The sequence below is a fragment of the Aristolochia californica genome, unplaced genomic scaffold, assembly GCF_029961685.1.
Source record: "Aristolochia californica isolate CCGP_79_NKW_82.1479 unplaced genomic scaffold, dmAriCali1.0.hap1 SCAF_2, whole genome shotgun sequence".
NCBI classification, from domain to species: Eukaryota; Viridiplantae; Streptophyta; class Magnoliopsida; order Piperales; family Aristolochiaceae; genus Aristolochia; species Aristolochia californica.
In genome coordinates this window covers 10,428,360-10,442,095 of record NW_027181881.1, presented here as the reverse complement: position 1 = coordinate 10,442,095, position 13,736 = coordinate 10,428,360, and the positions used below count along the sequence as shown (strand labels likewise).

At 36.3% G+C, this 13,736-nt stretch overlaps 1 pseudogene; it reads left to right on the top strand.

Annotated features, from left to right (window-relative positions):
• The first annotated feature begins 147 nt into the window (after positions 1–147).
• LOC137954862 (uncharacterized mitochondrial protein AtMg00810-like) lies at positions 148–10,387 on the top strand (annotated as a pseudogene).
• Positions 10,388–13,736: the final 3,349 nt, after the last annotated feature.

Below are 13,736 nucleotides of genomic sequence, written 5' to 3'. Positions count from 1 at the left end.
GTCCCTCTTTGCATGTCCAGGGATGTAAAATTCTTTGAAGACTCCTCATATTATTCTGATTGTGTTCCACCTGGTATGTCATCAGTACCAAGTTCTCCTCGCCCGGTTGTGCCTCGTGATACAGAGATTGTTCAGCCCCCATAGACAATGGCCGATACCACACTTGCCGAGTTGTCAGATCCACCAGAGGTAAGCCCTTCTTCAACAATCGTTTTTGGTCTTGAATTTGATACTCATCCAATTGCTATAAGAAAAGAACCTCGTTCATGCACTAAACCTTCTACTTCTCATCCTATCTCCAATTTCGTGTCTCATCATCGCCTCTCACCTTTATGTTGTCAGTTTCTTTCTTCTATTTCCTCCATATCTGTTCCACAGTCATATCAGGAGGCTCTCCAACATCCAAGGTGGAAGGCAGCAATGGATGAAGAAATGAAGGCACTCAATGATAATCATACATGGTCACTGGTTCCTCTACCTACAGATAAAAAACTCGTTGGTTGCAAGTGGGTTTATACAGTAAAACATAATCCAGATGGGACTATTGCATGACTGAAGGCTCGACTGGTTGTAAAAGGATACACTCAATGCTATGGCATTGATTATGATGAGACATTCTCTCAAGTGGCAAAAATGACCTCGATACGTATATTATTATCCTTGGCAACTAATTCATCATGGCCAATATATCAACTGGATGTAAAAAACGCATTTCTCTATGGTGATATCAAATAAGAGATTTATATGCAACAACCGCCTGGATATGTGGTTGAGGGGGACTCCGTATGTTGTCTTAAAAAATCTCTATATGGACTGAAGCAATCCCCACGGGCATGGTTTGAGAAATTTAGTCAAGCCATCATACGGACAGGTTTTTACAAATGCTCTGTAGACCACTTAGTATTTATTGAGAACACAACAAGAGGTAAGGTGATTCTAGCTGTTTATTTTGATGATATTATTTTCACTGGGAGTGATTCTGAGGGCATTCAGAAAATAAAAGAGAGAATATGTACTAAATTCAAGACAAAGGATCTTGGATTACTGAAATACTTTTTGGCTATTGAGGTCTCACAATCCAGACATGGGATTATTCTATCCCAAAGAAAATATGCCCTTGATCTACTAGAAGAAACAAGTATGATGGGATGCAAACCGGTAGACACTCCTATGGATGCAAATACAAAATTATGTGGAGGCACTAGAGAAGATGTCAATATTGGAAAATATCAAAGGTTAGTGGGACGACTTATTTACCTATGTGTAACGAGGCCAGACATTTCATATGCAGTAAGTATGGTAAGTCAGTATATGCACAAGCCACAACTTAGTCATTGGCAAGCACTTGAGAGGATACTATGTTATCTGAAAGGGGCTCCTCTATAAAAAACATGGTCACTTCAACATTGAGGGATTCGCGGATGTAGACTGGGATGGATCCCCAGATGATAGAAAATCCACTTCTGGTTTTTGCACTATGGTTGGAGGAAATCTGGTTAAATGGAAAAGCAAAAAACAAAATAAAGTAGCATGGTCAAGTGCAGAAGCAGAATACAGAGCCATGACACACACTTTAAGTGAACTCTTATGGATAAGGTATGTTCTCACTGAATTGGGATTTTATAAAGAAGCTCCAATGGATCTATACTGTGATAATTAAGCAGCAATACATATTGCATCTAATCCAGTCTTCCATGAGAAGACAAAGCACATTGAGGTAGATTGCCACTTTATATGAGAAAAATTCCAAGCTGGTCTCTTATCCTTGAAGCACATCTCATCACAAAATCAAGTTGCAGACATCCTCACCAAACCAATCACTCACAAGATTATGTCTACCATATGCAGCAAGTTGGCATTTATGATGTCTTCTCACCCCCAGCTTGAGGGGGAGTGTTACAATGTGGGACCCACCATAAGGACTAGGTCATCAAGAAGAGTCTAGAGGACATGGGACACCAAGAAGAGTCCTCTCCCAAAGCAAGCACAAGTCAAGGAAGCAGGAAACACCATCTGAATTGATTTAGAAGACTTGAAGATCAAGTGGGACCCACAAAGATCTCACGAGTTGGCACTCTTATCAAGGTGCACTGGGAGATCACGAGGGGCCCACAAGGATAAGGCTACAAGCTGGCTTATCCATTCCCCTCACATGAATAATAAAGGACTCCTAGTTCTACTCAAGTTGGTCTTCTAGTTGTTTAGTTTAAATAGATTTACTTATATTGAAGAGTTAAGAGTTGGAATGTAATTAGGATTGAATGATAGGTTGTATAAGGACTCTACCTCCTCCTCTACTATAAAGAGAGGTCTTGTAAGTTGAAATAAATCAAGTCACACATTCAATCCCGAGTTGGTTCTCTCTCTCCCTCTCCTTACTTAGTGCAATCCACTCTTCTCCTTTTATTTTTTTCTCTTCTCTACCAAGAGCTTTCGTCCCCTTTTCTCGGTTTTTTTTCTTCTTTCTCTTGTTCGTAATCATGGAAAAGGGATCCTAAATTCAAAAGTCCCAAACACAGGTCAAATCTCTGAGGTGGCTAATGGCTGTCATTCTTGCCTTTAAAGCTGCTTTAATCTCAGCAGGAGGAGTAGAAACTTTAGTAGTCTAGCACCTTTGAAACATTATTGTCGTTGGTGAAGTCTTCCCACACTTTGCTAATATTCCAACTTTCCCTTACTCTACTTCTACCCAATACTACGACAGGCGAAGAAGAAGATTACTAGGGAGAAGAAGTTTAAATGAAGCGGAAGACAACATTCAACACAATGGATGGAATCTCACTCGAGTGACAAAGAAGACAAACTCCCTTCTCTTGAAATCAACACTAACAAATTCAGACCCTTCAACCTAGGAACTAGAGACCTATCAGCCTCTGGTTGATGCCTCAACTCAGCCTTCACAGGACATACCAACCTTGAGAACAACTATCTGAGCCATATCTAGAATCGAAAGCGATTGAATGAGACAATATACACAACTGTCTCAACTCAGCAGAAAGGTAGCAACAGGCTAGTTGGTTTCACTGAGGTCGAAGATAATCAAAGAAGGAAATTCATAGACATTAGGATATTATATTAGCATCTTTAACTTCTAAGTTCAAGGCACAACTCGAAAAGGTGATAGTTATGTCCTTCAGGTATGGAAAAATCATAATCCTCAGCAAAGTAGTAGTGTGTCTTACAAGCATACCAGCAACTGTTGTTCTTTATCAACATATCCAGATTCTAAGAGATTATAACAGATTATGAGTGGGATACCAATAAGTAAACCAAGAAAATTAGTTAGCATAACAACATATGAATGAGTAGCAGATTTAGCAGCAGTAAAGCATCATCAAAGGATGCAACTTAGAAGCAATAGACAATTATAAGACTGAAGGAAAGCAAGGGGTACCGACTGCTCTAGATCAAAGAAAAACAAAAAAAAGCTTATCTTTGTCATGCAGATCCTCCGTGCCGAATGATTCCTTCATGAATCATGATCAGAGTAAAAAATGTGGAATCCCAAATCAATGCTCTGATACCATGTTGATTTCAGGATTCCATACTGTTAAGATCTTCAACTCAAAAAGGAGAAGTGAATAAGAAGAGAGGTGAGGACGTTAGAGAGAGAAAGAGAGAGAGAGAGAGAGAGAGAGAGGGAGAGAGAGAGAGAGAGAGAGAGACATAAAGAAATGGTCACGTAGAGGAGAGGAGAGATGAGAGGGAGTTAATTAGGGATTTGTAAGATATCCAAATCCTCCCCATTAACCTTTTATTTATAGATGACAATAGTACATAAATTACAAGTACACCCTTCACCCTAGAGAGAGTGAAGAACAAACAAAAAACATAAGATATTTACAATAATGCCACTTAAGCTTGTCTATATCTTTCAACACTGGCAAACTTTTTAAATCTTCTAACAAACATGGCATTGTCATCATCACTATAATAACTAATGCTCCTAATAGAGAGGGAGAAAGACTAAACAAGATACTTATGTTTAGAAGTGTCAATTTTCTCAAGATTCCATTTAATCCTTCACTCATGTTTTCAATTGTCTCACTTGATAGATTTCATTGAATCTTTCACTCATTATTTAAATTCTCTCACATAAAAAAAAGTATAGAGAAAAAATTCACACAACATAAATAACACCAAATATTTTTTTATTGAGGGTCTCCTATTAGTATCCATTGTCGAAGAGCCCTTGCTAGAAAAATTCCACTAATATCATCTCCATTAGCTTAGAATTTACAAGAAAGAGATTTTAGCTCTCTTTCAAGCCAAGTGTTCGGTCAAATACATGATTACAAAATAATCTCCCCAGAGATTGACTAGATTCTAGCTCTACCAAGCTTTTCTATCTAGATTTTGTTGCAAGATGGACTCAAGCCCACACGACCAAGGATGACCCATACATCCAAGAGAGGTTTTTTGAAACATAGGCTCATGCCAACATGACCAAGGATGACCCGCATGTCCAAGACAGGTGGAAGATGGTCTCAAGCCCACAGGCCAAGGAAGGCCTACACGTCCAAGAGTGATGGCATGATGGTAAATAAAGAGTCATCTTATAAAGATGGCACTGATATAATTAGTTTAAGTTTTAGGGGTATAGTTATAATATTATAGTTTTATTCATCTATAAATAGAGCTTTAGGGGGAGGGTTAGGACACAAGTCCATAACCTATTTCATCCTCCTATTTTCTGCTCAAGATGTCGTCTCTGCTTTTCTCTATGAGCTAGTCCATAGAGCTCTGAAAATCAACATAGCAATGCAGTGGTGTCAGTCGCATGGAGAATCCTAACATCAAGTCCGAAAAGAAAGGATCTCTCGATAGACCTGCTGAAGTTGAAAAGGAGAAGCGCACCGGCCATGACGGTGGCAATGGTGAGAATAACTCCGATTTTTTGTGCTTGGGCATCTCCAGCCAGTGAAAAAAAATCTGAAGTTGACTCTTCTTGGATTAAGGCCATATAATCTTCCTTAGCTAGACCGGGTTGCAAATTACAAAAACAATGACGCTTTCTAGACAATCTTCTTTAGCTAGACCGTATCTTTTTTAGCTTCGCTGATTGATCTCCTTCATCACTACTGCCTCTCTGCTAGTTAACTATTGATTTCCCATAATTCTTGTTGGAGTCTCTGCTCTATCCGATTTTCATCCCCAAGTGGAAGTTTCGCATTGCTTCTCTATTCTTGACTACAACTTTTTGGAAAGTCTCTAGGCTGTATAGCCACTGTGTTACCGTTTCTAGATGACGAATGAGTCTCCTGCTCTATTGTTGATTCTCGAAACTGGGCGAGCTCTATTTTTGGATTCAATTATATTTTCTCCGGAGCAGAAACAGGAGGGAGCAGTGCTGGTTTACATTGCTGTTTCCATCATTCTGATATCTTCGTCGGATTATTTTCTCCATTGTAGAAATAGGTTTCTGTTGAAAATATATTCGATCTTTCTATTACATCGTTTTTCATAAAACTTTCTGCCTCCTTGCCAGCTTGGTTGCTCGCCAGAGAAGACGCCTCTACCGTTATCTATCGAGTATTGGTTTACTCTATAAAAAAACATACTAGTTTTAATCTACTGGGCGGGTGATCAGACTAATTCTGTTATGCTCATTGACTTACCGAGTCAGACCAACTCGAATCCGGGTTAATCAGACTTGGCCTAGTTGTTCTTTGTCTTTGTTATACATTTCTGGGTCCCAGGTTCTCTACCGATTCAGCTATATTGGTTTGATACATGACTCGACTCAACTCGGTCACTTGCCTTAGTCTGACTCAGTCCCTTGGCTCTGGCTTCATTATTATCTTGGATTTTTTGGCTGCTTATGACTCGATTCCTTATACAAAGATGAACTATCTGTGAATTATTTCATGTGTCCTTATTAAGGACTCATTATTTGATACGTGTTATTTGGGCCCACACCCATTTTCGTTGCTATTATTGTTTCTCTTTGATTGAGACATTATTATTTAAGGACTTCTTGGTTGTTGAATGTTGTCAGCATTGGTTATTCTGATGATGAAGAAAGCACATGGTAGCCCCAACATATTATCTTCTGGTGATAACTCATTACCCTCTTATTATTTGTTAAAAGTGTTTATGAGCAATCCCTATAGACCCACTACCTATAGAGGATAGGAGTGTGTCAAACATCCAATGTGAGTCAAGTCTATTATTCACCCAAGAGGTATTTTTTGAGCTACCCTTAGAAAGTGAGTAGACTTTATGCCCCATAGTTGGGCTACTTTTCTGCCTTTGAAATTGAGCGGAGAGTATTTCAAACTATGACGATTTGACTGGAGCATGGATCTTGTCATACAACTAGGAGTGATTTTTCTCTCACTCTTATATTATGCCAACTGGGTATCTTGGTAAAGAACAAAGAGATCACCAGCTTGAGGGTGAGTGTTGGAAGATATGATGGACTGCCATTTTATACAGGAAGATTCTATACACCATTTGCAGCAAGTTGGACGTTAATGATGTTCTTTCACCCCCAACATGAGGGGGACTGTTGGAAGATGGGCTCAAGCCTACACGACCAAAGAAGACCCACACATCCAAGAGAGGTGTGTTAGAAGATGGGATCAAGCCCACACGACCATGAAAGGCTCACATGTACAAGAGAAGTGGAAGATGGGCTCGAGTCCACAAACCAAAGAAGGCTCACAAGTTCAAGAGTGGTGGCATGATGGTAAATAAAGAGTCATCTTATAAAGATGACACCGATGTAATTAGTTTAAGTTTTAGGCTCGTAATTGTAATATTGTAGCATCAAGCAGAGGGTTAGGATACAAGTTCATAACCTTTTTTATCCTCTTGTTGTATCCCCAACATGTCATCTCTTCTTTTCTCTATGAGCTAATTCATGGAGTCCTAAAAATAACCAGATTTCACAACTTTGAGGGAGATTACCCAAAGAAGCTGAAGATTAATCTAAATTTAATTATTTTTTAAAAATTTTCTCTTTTATTATACATTCAAATTTTATCATTTCATTTTGACAATTTATTTTTCCTTGAAGAGAAAAGTTTATTTTAATGATTTTTGGTGGTGTTTTTTAATTTCTTATTATAATTTAATTTTTATCGATGTTTTACTATTTTAAGATTAATTAAAATTTATTTATTATTCCTTTATAATTATTATCTTTATTTGTTTCATTTTATTATGTTTCACATTACTATTATTTATTACAATTTAAATTTAATTTAAAAAAATATTTTAATTTCAGGTTTTTAAATTTTTATTAAATTATTGTTTCTATTTTTATTTTGTTCACTATTTTAGCTTTTAATTAATATTTTATTTTAATTATATTACTTTTCTATCCATAACCAACATAATTTTTGGAATTATTAAATGATTTAAGTAATTTAATTATTTATCTTACAATTTTTATTTTTATTTAAGAAATTTAGATATTTAATTTTTTGTATCATACTATTTAATAAATTTAGTTATTTATTTTTATTTATATAAATTAGTAATGTAATTATGTATTTTCTAATTTTCTATTTTGTCTAATTTAAGTAGCTTGGTGATCAGGGTTCCAGATTCTCCAATCTCTTCTTATATGATAACCCTTTTGGCTTTATGAAAGAACCAATGCGAATGAAACAAACAACTTTAGATGCTCATTTAGATGTTGATGTCTCCTCCTTCAAAAAATATTAGTAAATTTTGTTGTAAACCACTTAGCCCATGATTTGCCTCTCTTTTTTCTCCTTGTTCTTAACTAATGGAACTTCAAATGATTCTCATGGTTTAATTAAATCACATGACTCAAAATAAAATTTCATTCTAAACACCAAGAAAGAAATGAGAAGGTTTAGATGCTCATTAAAAATAAATGAGCGTATTCTCCATTGAACCGACATGACTCAGTTAAAAAATCAGGTAGGTTGACTCGAACTGTCACCGTACAGGAAACTTAAGTGAAGAGTGGTCTGAAAAGAAAATATGAACAGATAGGATACAGTCCAAATCATTGCCTTCATTGTCACTTCCCCACCTAGTTTGTTTTGTTCTGTCCCATGAGCCCGACGGCTATTTCTCCTCATTCTCGGATACAAAAGCTGTATTTTTTTTATTCTTATTTATTAAAAGCAGATGCAAGGATTCCTAACTCGTCTCTACTGCCTAAGATGAAATGAAAAAATCGAAACAACTGAAGAAAATGAACAAGTTTATTCTTGACTTTGATGATCGAGTATCTGTCATTGTTCTGAGCTGGTAAACTAGCCATTACAAACTTACCAATATCATCCATCCTTCCACAGAGGAGTCAACTTTAAAAGAATTGTTTACAGGGCCCAGAAGGATTTTGTAAGTGGAAAACAAAAAGAAACGGAAGCAGCCCGGCAAAGAGCCAACAAATCCATCTTACTTAATTTGCTTCCCACTCTATAGGAGTCTTCGGTTGTTGTATTCATGCTGAGTTGTAAAGTGTAATGCTGAGTTGCTGAGTTGTAATACTGAGTTGTTGCATTGTATAGTTTAAGTTAGCCGACTTACTCATTTTATGTTTTCTTTATATAAACACTTACAGTAACTTCTGTTGCGGTGCTTTGTTTTCCCAATACTAACAAAAACAGTTCTCTATTTTTCCTCTGTTTTCATACAAGTTCCAAAGCAGCTTTTATCTTCTGTTTTTCGTACAAATTCCAAAGCACATTTTATCATGGTATCAGAGCTAGACGAGATCTTGAATTCCGTTCATCCAATGGATTCTTCGAATCCATATTATCTTCATCATCGAGATAGTCTGGGAAATGTTCACGTCGCTCAGCTTCTCACCAGTGAAAATTTCAACACCTGGCGCCGCTCAATGTTAATGGCGTTAACTGCCAAGAGCAAAGTTTGTTTCGTTGATGGATCTCTTCCATCTCCTTCTGAAACTTCTTCTATGTTTCATTTTTGGACTTGTTGCAACAACATGGTTATTTCCTGGATTTTGAATTCTTTTTCACGAGCAATAGCTACCAGCGTCATTTATGTCGATTCTGCTCATGTGATGTGGTCCGATCTCAATGAGAGGTTTTTTGCAAGGGAATGGACCTCGCATTTATCAACTTCAGAAGTCCATCGCATCTCTCACTCAAGATGAACTTACTGTAAGCACCTATTTTTAAAAAATGAAAGGTCTCTAGGATGAGTTACTCAATTACCGTCCACTACCTATTTGTTCCTATGGCGCGTTGAGATCTTTGATGGATATCTAGCAACAAGAGTATGTCATGCGGTTCTTAATGGAACTAAATGACTCATTCTCACACATTCGAGGTCAGATCCTTCATAATAATCCTCTGCCTTCAATTAATAAAGTGTATTCTCTGATTATTCAAGAAGAACGCCAACGAGAGATTGGATCTGTGATGTTACCTGCCATTCCTTCTAATGCTGCTATTTCTTCTGCTACTAAACCAGTTCATCAGAATAAGTCTAACACTCATAGACCTATTTGCTCTCATTGTTCCATACTAGGCCATATAGTGGAGAAATGTTTTCAGTTGCATGGATATCCTCTAGGATATCGAACTAAAATCAAGTCCTCTAATTCTTCTAATTCTTCCAATATTTCTGTTAATCATTCTGCGTTTGTTAACAATGTTGCAGCAGAATCATCAACTAGTCCTTCATTACCTTTAACTCTAGAGCAATGTCAACAACTTTTGGCATTACTCCATACTCAATCTTCCAATTCCTCGCCACACAATGCTAATATGGTAACATCTCCACTTGAACATTTATCTGGTAAGTTTGATAGTGCATCTTCACATTCTGTTTTTTCTTTTAACACTGTTAAATCTGGTTTGATTCCTAGTGGTGAATGGATCATTGACACTGGTGCCATGAACCATATGGTTCATTCTATATCTTTTTTTATTCCTATCAGCCTATTCCTAATTCATTTGTCAAACTGCCAAATGGTTCATCTGTGCCAGTTACACATATTGGATCCATTCACTTGTTACCTCAACTCACATTATACAATGTTTTGTGTGTTCATTCCTTCCACTTTAATCTAATTTCTGTCAGCAAGCTTACTCAATCTTCCTCATGTTGTACAACATTCTTTCATGACTTTTGTTTTCTACAGGACCCCATCCATTGGAGCATGATTGGGAAGTGTAAAGCTTGTGAAGGACTTCAACTACTGCAGAAACCAGATTCACCTATGAAGTCTCCTAAAGATGTGTTTTCTAATTCTGTTTTTGGTTTTAATTCCAAACTTTCAGTTTTTGACATTTGGCATAAGAGATTAGGTCTTCCATCTCAATCTCGAATGAAATTGTTATCCTATGTTGTTTCACAAATTGTTGTTCCTAATTCAATGGTTTTTGATATTTGTCTTCTTGCTAAACACAAGAGATTGCTTTTTCCTTGACAAAGTCAGACAAAATTCTGTTGTCCTTTTGAACTAATACACTGTGATATATGGGGACCATTTCAATATTCTTCCTTGGTTGGTTTTAAATACTTCTTAACAATAGTTGATGATTATACTCGTAGTACTTGGGTTTATTTGTTAAAATACAAATTTGATGCTCGGTTCTCTTACAACATTTCATAGCTCTAGTTGTCACTCAATTTCACACTAAAATCAAGTCTGTGAAAATTGATAATGGCAATGAATTTGTCATGCCTTCATTCTTTGCTAGCAAAGGTATAATCCATCAATTATCTTGTGTAGCAACTCCACAATAGAATTCAGTTGTGGAAAGGAAACATTAGCACATTTTAAATGTGGCTCAAGCACTCATGTTTCAATCTCATTTACCATTGCATTTCTGGTCTGATTTGATTCTTACTACTGTTTATTTACTAAAAAGAATTCCTTCTCCATCCTTACAAGGCAAAAGTCCTCATGAGTTGCTTTTCAATAAGCCTCCTGTTTATGATCATTTGAAGGTCTTCGGATCATTGTGTTATGCTTCAACCTTATCGCATAACAGATCCAAGTTTGTTCCTAGAGCTCGTAGATGTATATTTCTTGGATATCCTCTTGCTATCAAAGGTTACAAATTACATGATCTTAATGATCATATTTTTTTTTGTTTCCCGAGATGTAACATTTCATGAACATATATTTTCTTTTAAATCACTATCTCAGAATTTGGACTCATCTATTCCAGTTGTTCTTCCTAAACCATTGGTTGATATTTTTTCTCAACATTCTGATATTGCATCTTCTTCAAATGATCATTCCTCTCCTATAACTCTTGAATTTGAACCTTATTCTCCAAATCAGCATCCATATATCATTGTTGAAACAGGTCACACATTGCCTGTTTCTAATGATCCACCTCTTAGAAGATCTTCTCGGGCTCACGGGTTACTTGGATATCTGTATGATTTTAATTGCTAGATGACCTCTTTAACAGCTTTACCTCCAACATCTTCTAATGTGATGGCTAGTTCTACAATAGGTACTTTGTATCCTCTTTCCAATTTTGTTTCTTATTCTCGTTTTACATCTAAACACATAGCTTTTGTTCTTGCTCTTCAAAAATCCTTATTGGAGGACTGCCATGGCTGAAGAAATCATAGCCTTGGAAACAAACAAAACATGGATTTTAACAACTCTTCCACCTGGTAAGGCTACAATTGGTTGCATATGGATCTATAAGGTGAAGCTTAGATCCGATGGGACACTTGAGAGTTATAAGGCTCAATTAGTTGTAAAGGGGTTTACACAAAAGGAGGGTATTGATTATTTTGATACTTTTTGTCCAGTTGCTAAGATGGTGATAGATAAGTGTCTTCTTTCCATTTGGTGCTAGTAAAGGTTGGCATCTCATTCAATTAGATGTCAATAATGTTTTTCTTCATGGAGATTTGGTTGAGGAGATATATATGGATTTACCTCCTGGTTTTGGTGATCAAGGTGATAAAAGAGTGTGTCGGTTAACAAAGTCCTTGTATAGATTAAAGCAAGCTTCTCGACAATGGTTTGACAAGTTTTCTTCAACCATTGTTTCTCTTGGTTTCAAACAGTCCAAAGTGGATTATTATCTCTTTACCAAAACTCAAGGATCAAGTTTCGTAGCTTTATTAATCTATGTAGATGACATATTAGTAGCTAGTAATGATATGGAATTTGTAGATACTTTCAAAGTTTTTCTTCATAGGCAGTTCCAGCTTAAAGATCTCGGGCCCTTGAAGTATTTTTTGGGCCTTGAAGTGACACGAAATCAGTCTGGTATATCTCTCTTCTAGCACAAATATGCATTAGACCTTTTATCTGACACTGGTTTTCTAGTATCTAAACCTGCCTAAACACCTATGGAGCAGCATATTAAACTTTCAAAATCTGAAGGAACACTTCTTGAGGATCCTAAGCCTTATAGAAGATTAGTTGGAAGGTTGTTTTACTTGACTATTACTAGACCAGATTTAACTTTTGTTGTGCATACACTCAGTCGGTTCTTGGAGGAGGGGAAGAAGGTCTTGCATTCCTTTCTACCAAAAAAGCTTGAAACATGGTGATCAATTGCGTACTGGTGATCATAAACTAGAGATTTCATCATTCAAATTTTCTTGGTTGGACTATTGGGTGGCAACCACCTCTTGTAATTGGAACTCCATACTTCTTGTATTGACCATGTAGATGATAACCATGTAGATGATAGAGGTCTCAAGGAATGGTTCTGCTCTAATATGACTCTAATAAGGACCTCTTCAAAGCCTTATCTTCTCAGCTTCCAAAGGAAGAATTAAGGCTCTTCAAGGCAAGGGAGAGAGGGAGAGAGTGAGAGAGAGAGAGAGAGAGGGGAACAAGCATTAGGAGAGGGAGAGGAGAACAAGGCAAGAGAGAGATTTAAGGAATAGGTTTGATTGATTTTTCCTTCAACCAAGACCCCTATTTATTCTTTTTTCATTACATATTTAGGGAAACTCCTCAATCAATTAGGCTCCCTAATTACATCAATCAAAGGAAGATTAAAAAATCAAAGGTGAGAATCTAGGAAATTTTAAATCAATTACAATCTTATCTTTTAGAAATTCATGAACAAAGGAAAGTAAAAATTTTAGGAATTCTTCAAAAAAGGAAGATAAGACTCTCATTCCTAATCTTGACTTCTAACCTTATTTCCACTTTTATCCTTGAGTATTATTTTTTCTCTTTTGCCCTTGAGCCCCCATATAGGGGTGGCATCGAGTTGAGCCAAGCTCGAACATACATATGTTCGAGTTGGGCTTGATTTAAATACTTCGAACTCGAACTCGAGTCGAGCCCAACCTCAAGCCTAAAATTGGAATCGAGTTCGAGCCCAATAATTTTAACCGAGTTCGAGCTCGATCTCAAGCCGGTTCAAGCTCCAACCTACATTTAAAATTTTGCATAAAATACATGTCAAATAAATTGTACATAAAGTATACATAAATCTTACCTAAAATTCAGCATAACCTCTGCATAAAATTGGATACACTTTTTAAAGAGATTCTCCAAAAACAAAAGTCTTTATTTGGTTGTCTCAAAAATTTTAAATAATTTTATAATTAAAATTTTATTTAATAATTTTACAATTTATTATATTACTTACTTCATTGATATTACATTATTAAGTACTAGCTTAATTACTAATAATTTTCTCTTGGTCCGCCATTATCAAGCAGCATCAAAAGAATCAAAATATGTATAAAACAATTAATAGCATGAGTAGTAAATACTAGTTAATAATTTGTTTTAGGAAAATGTGTAAAATTACTTGTTGATAACTACTAATTGTGCA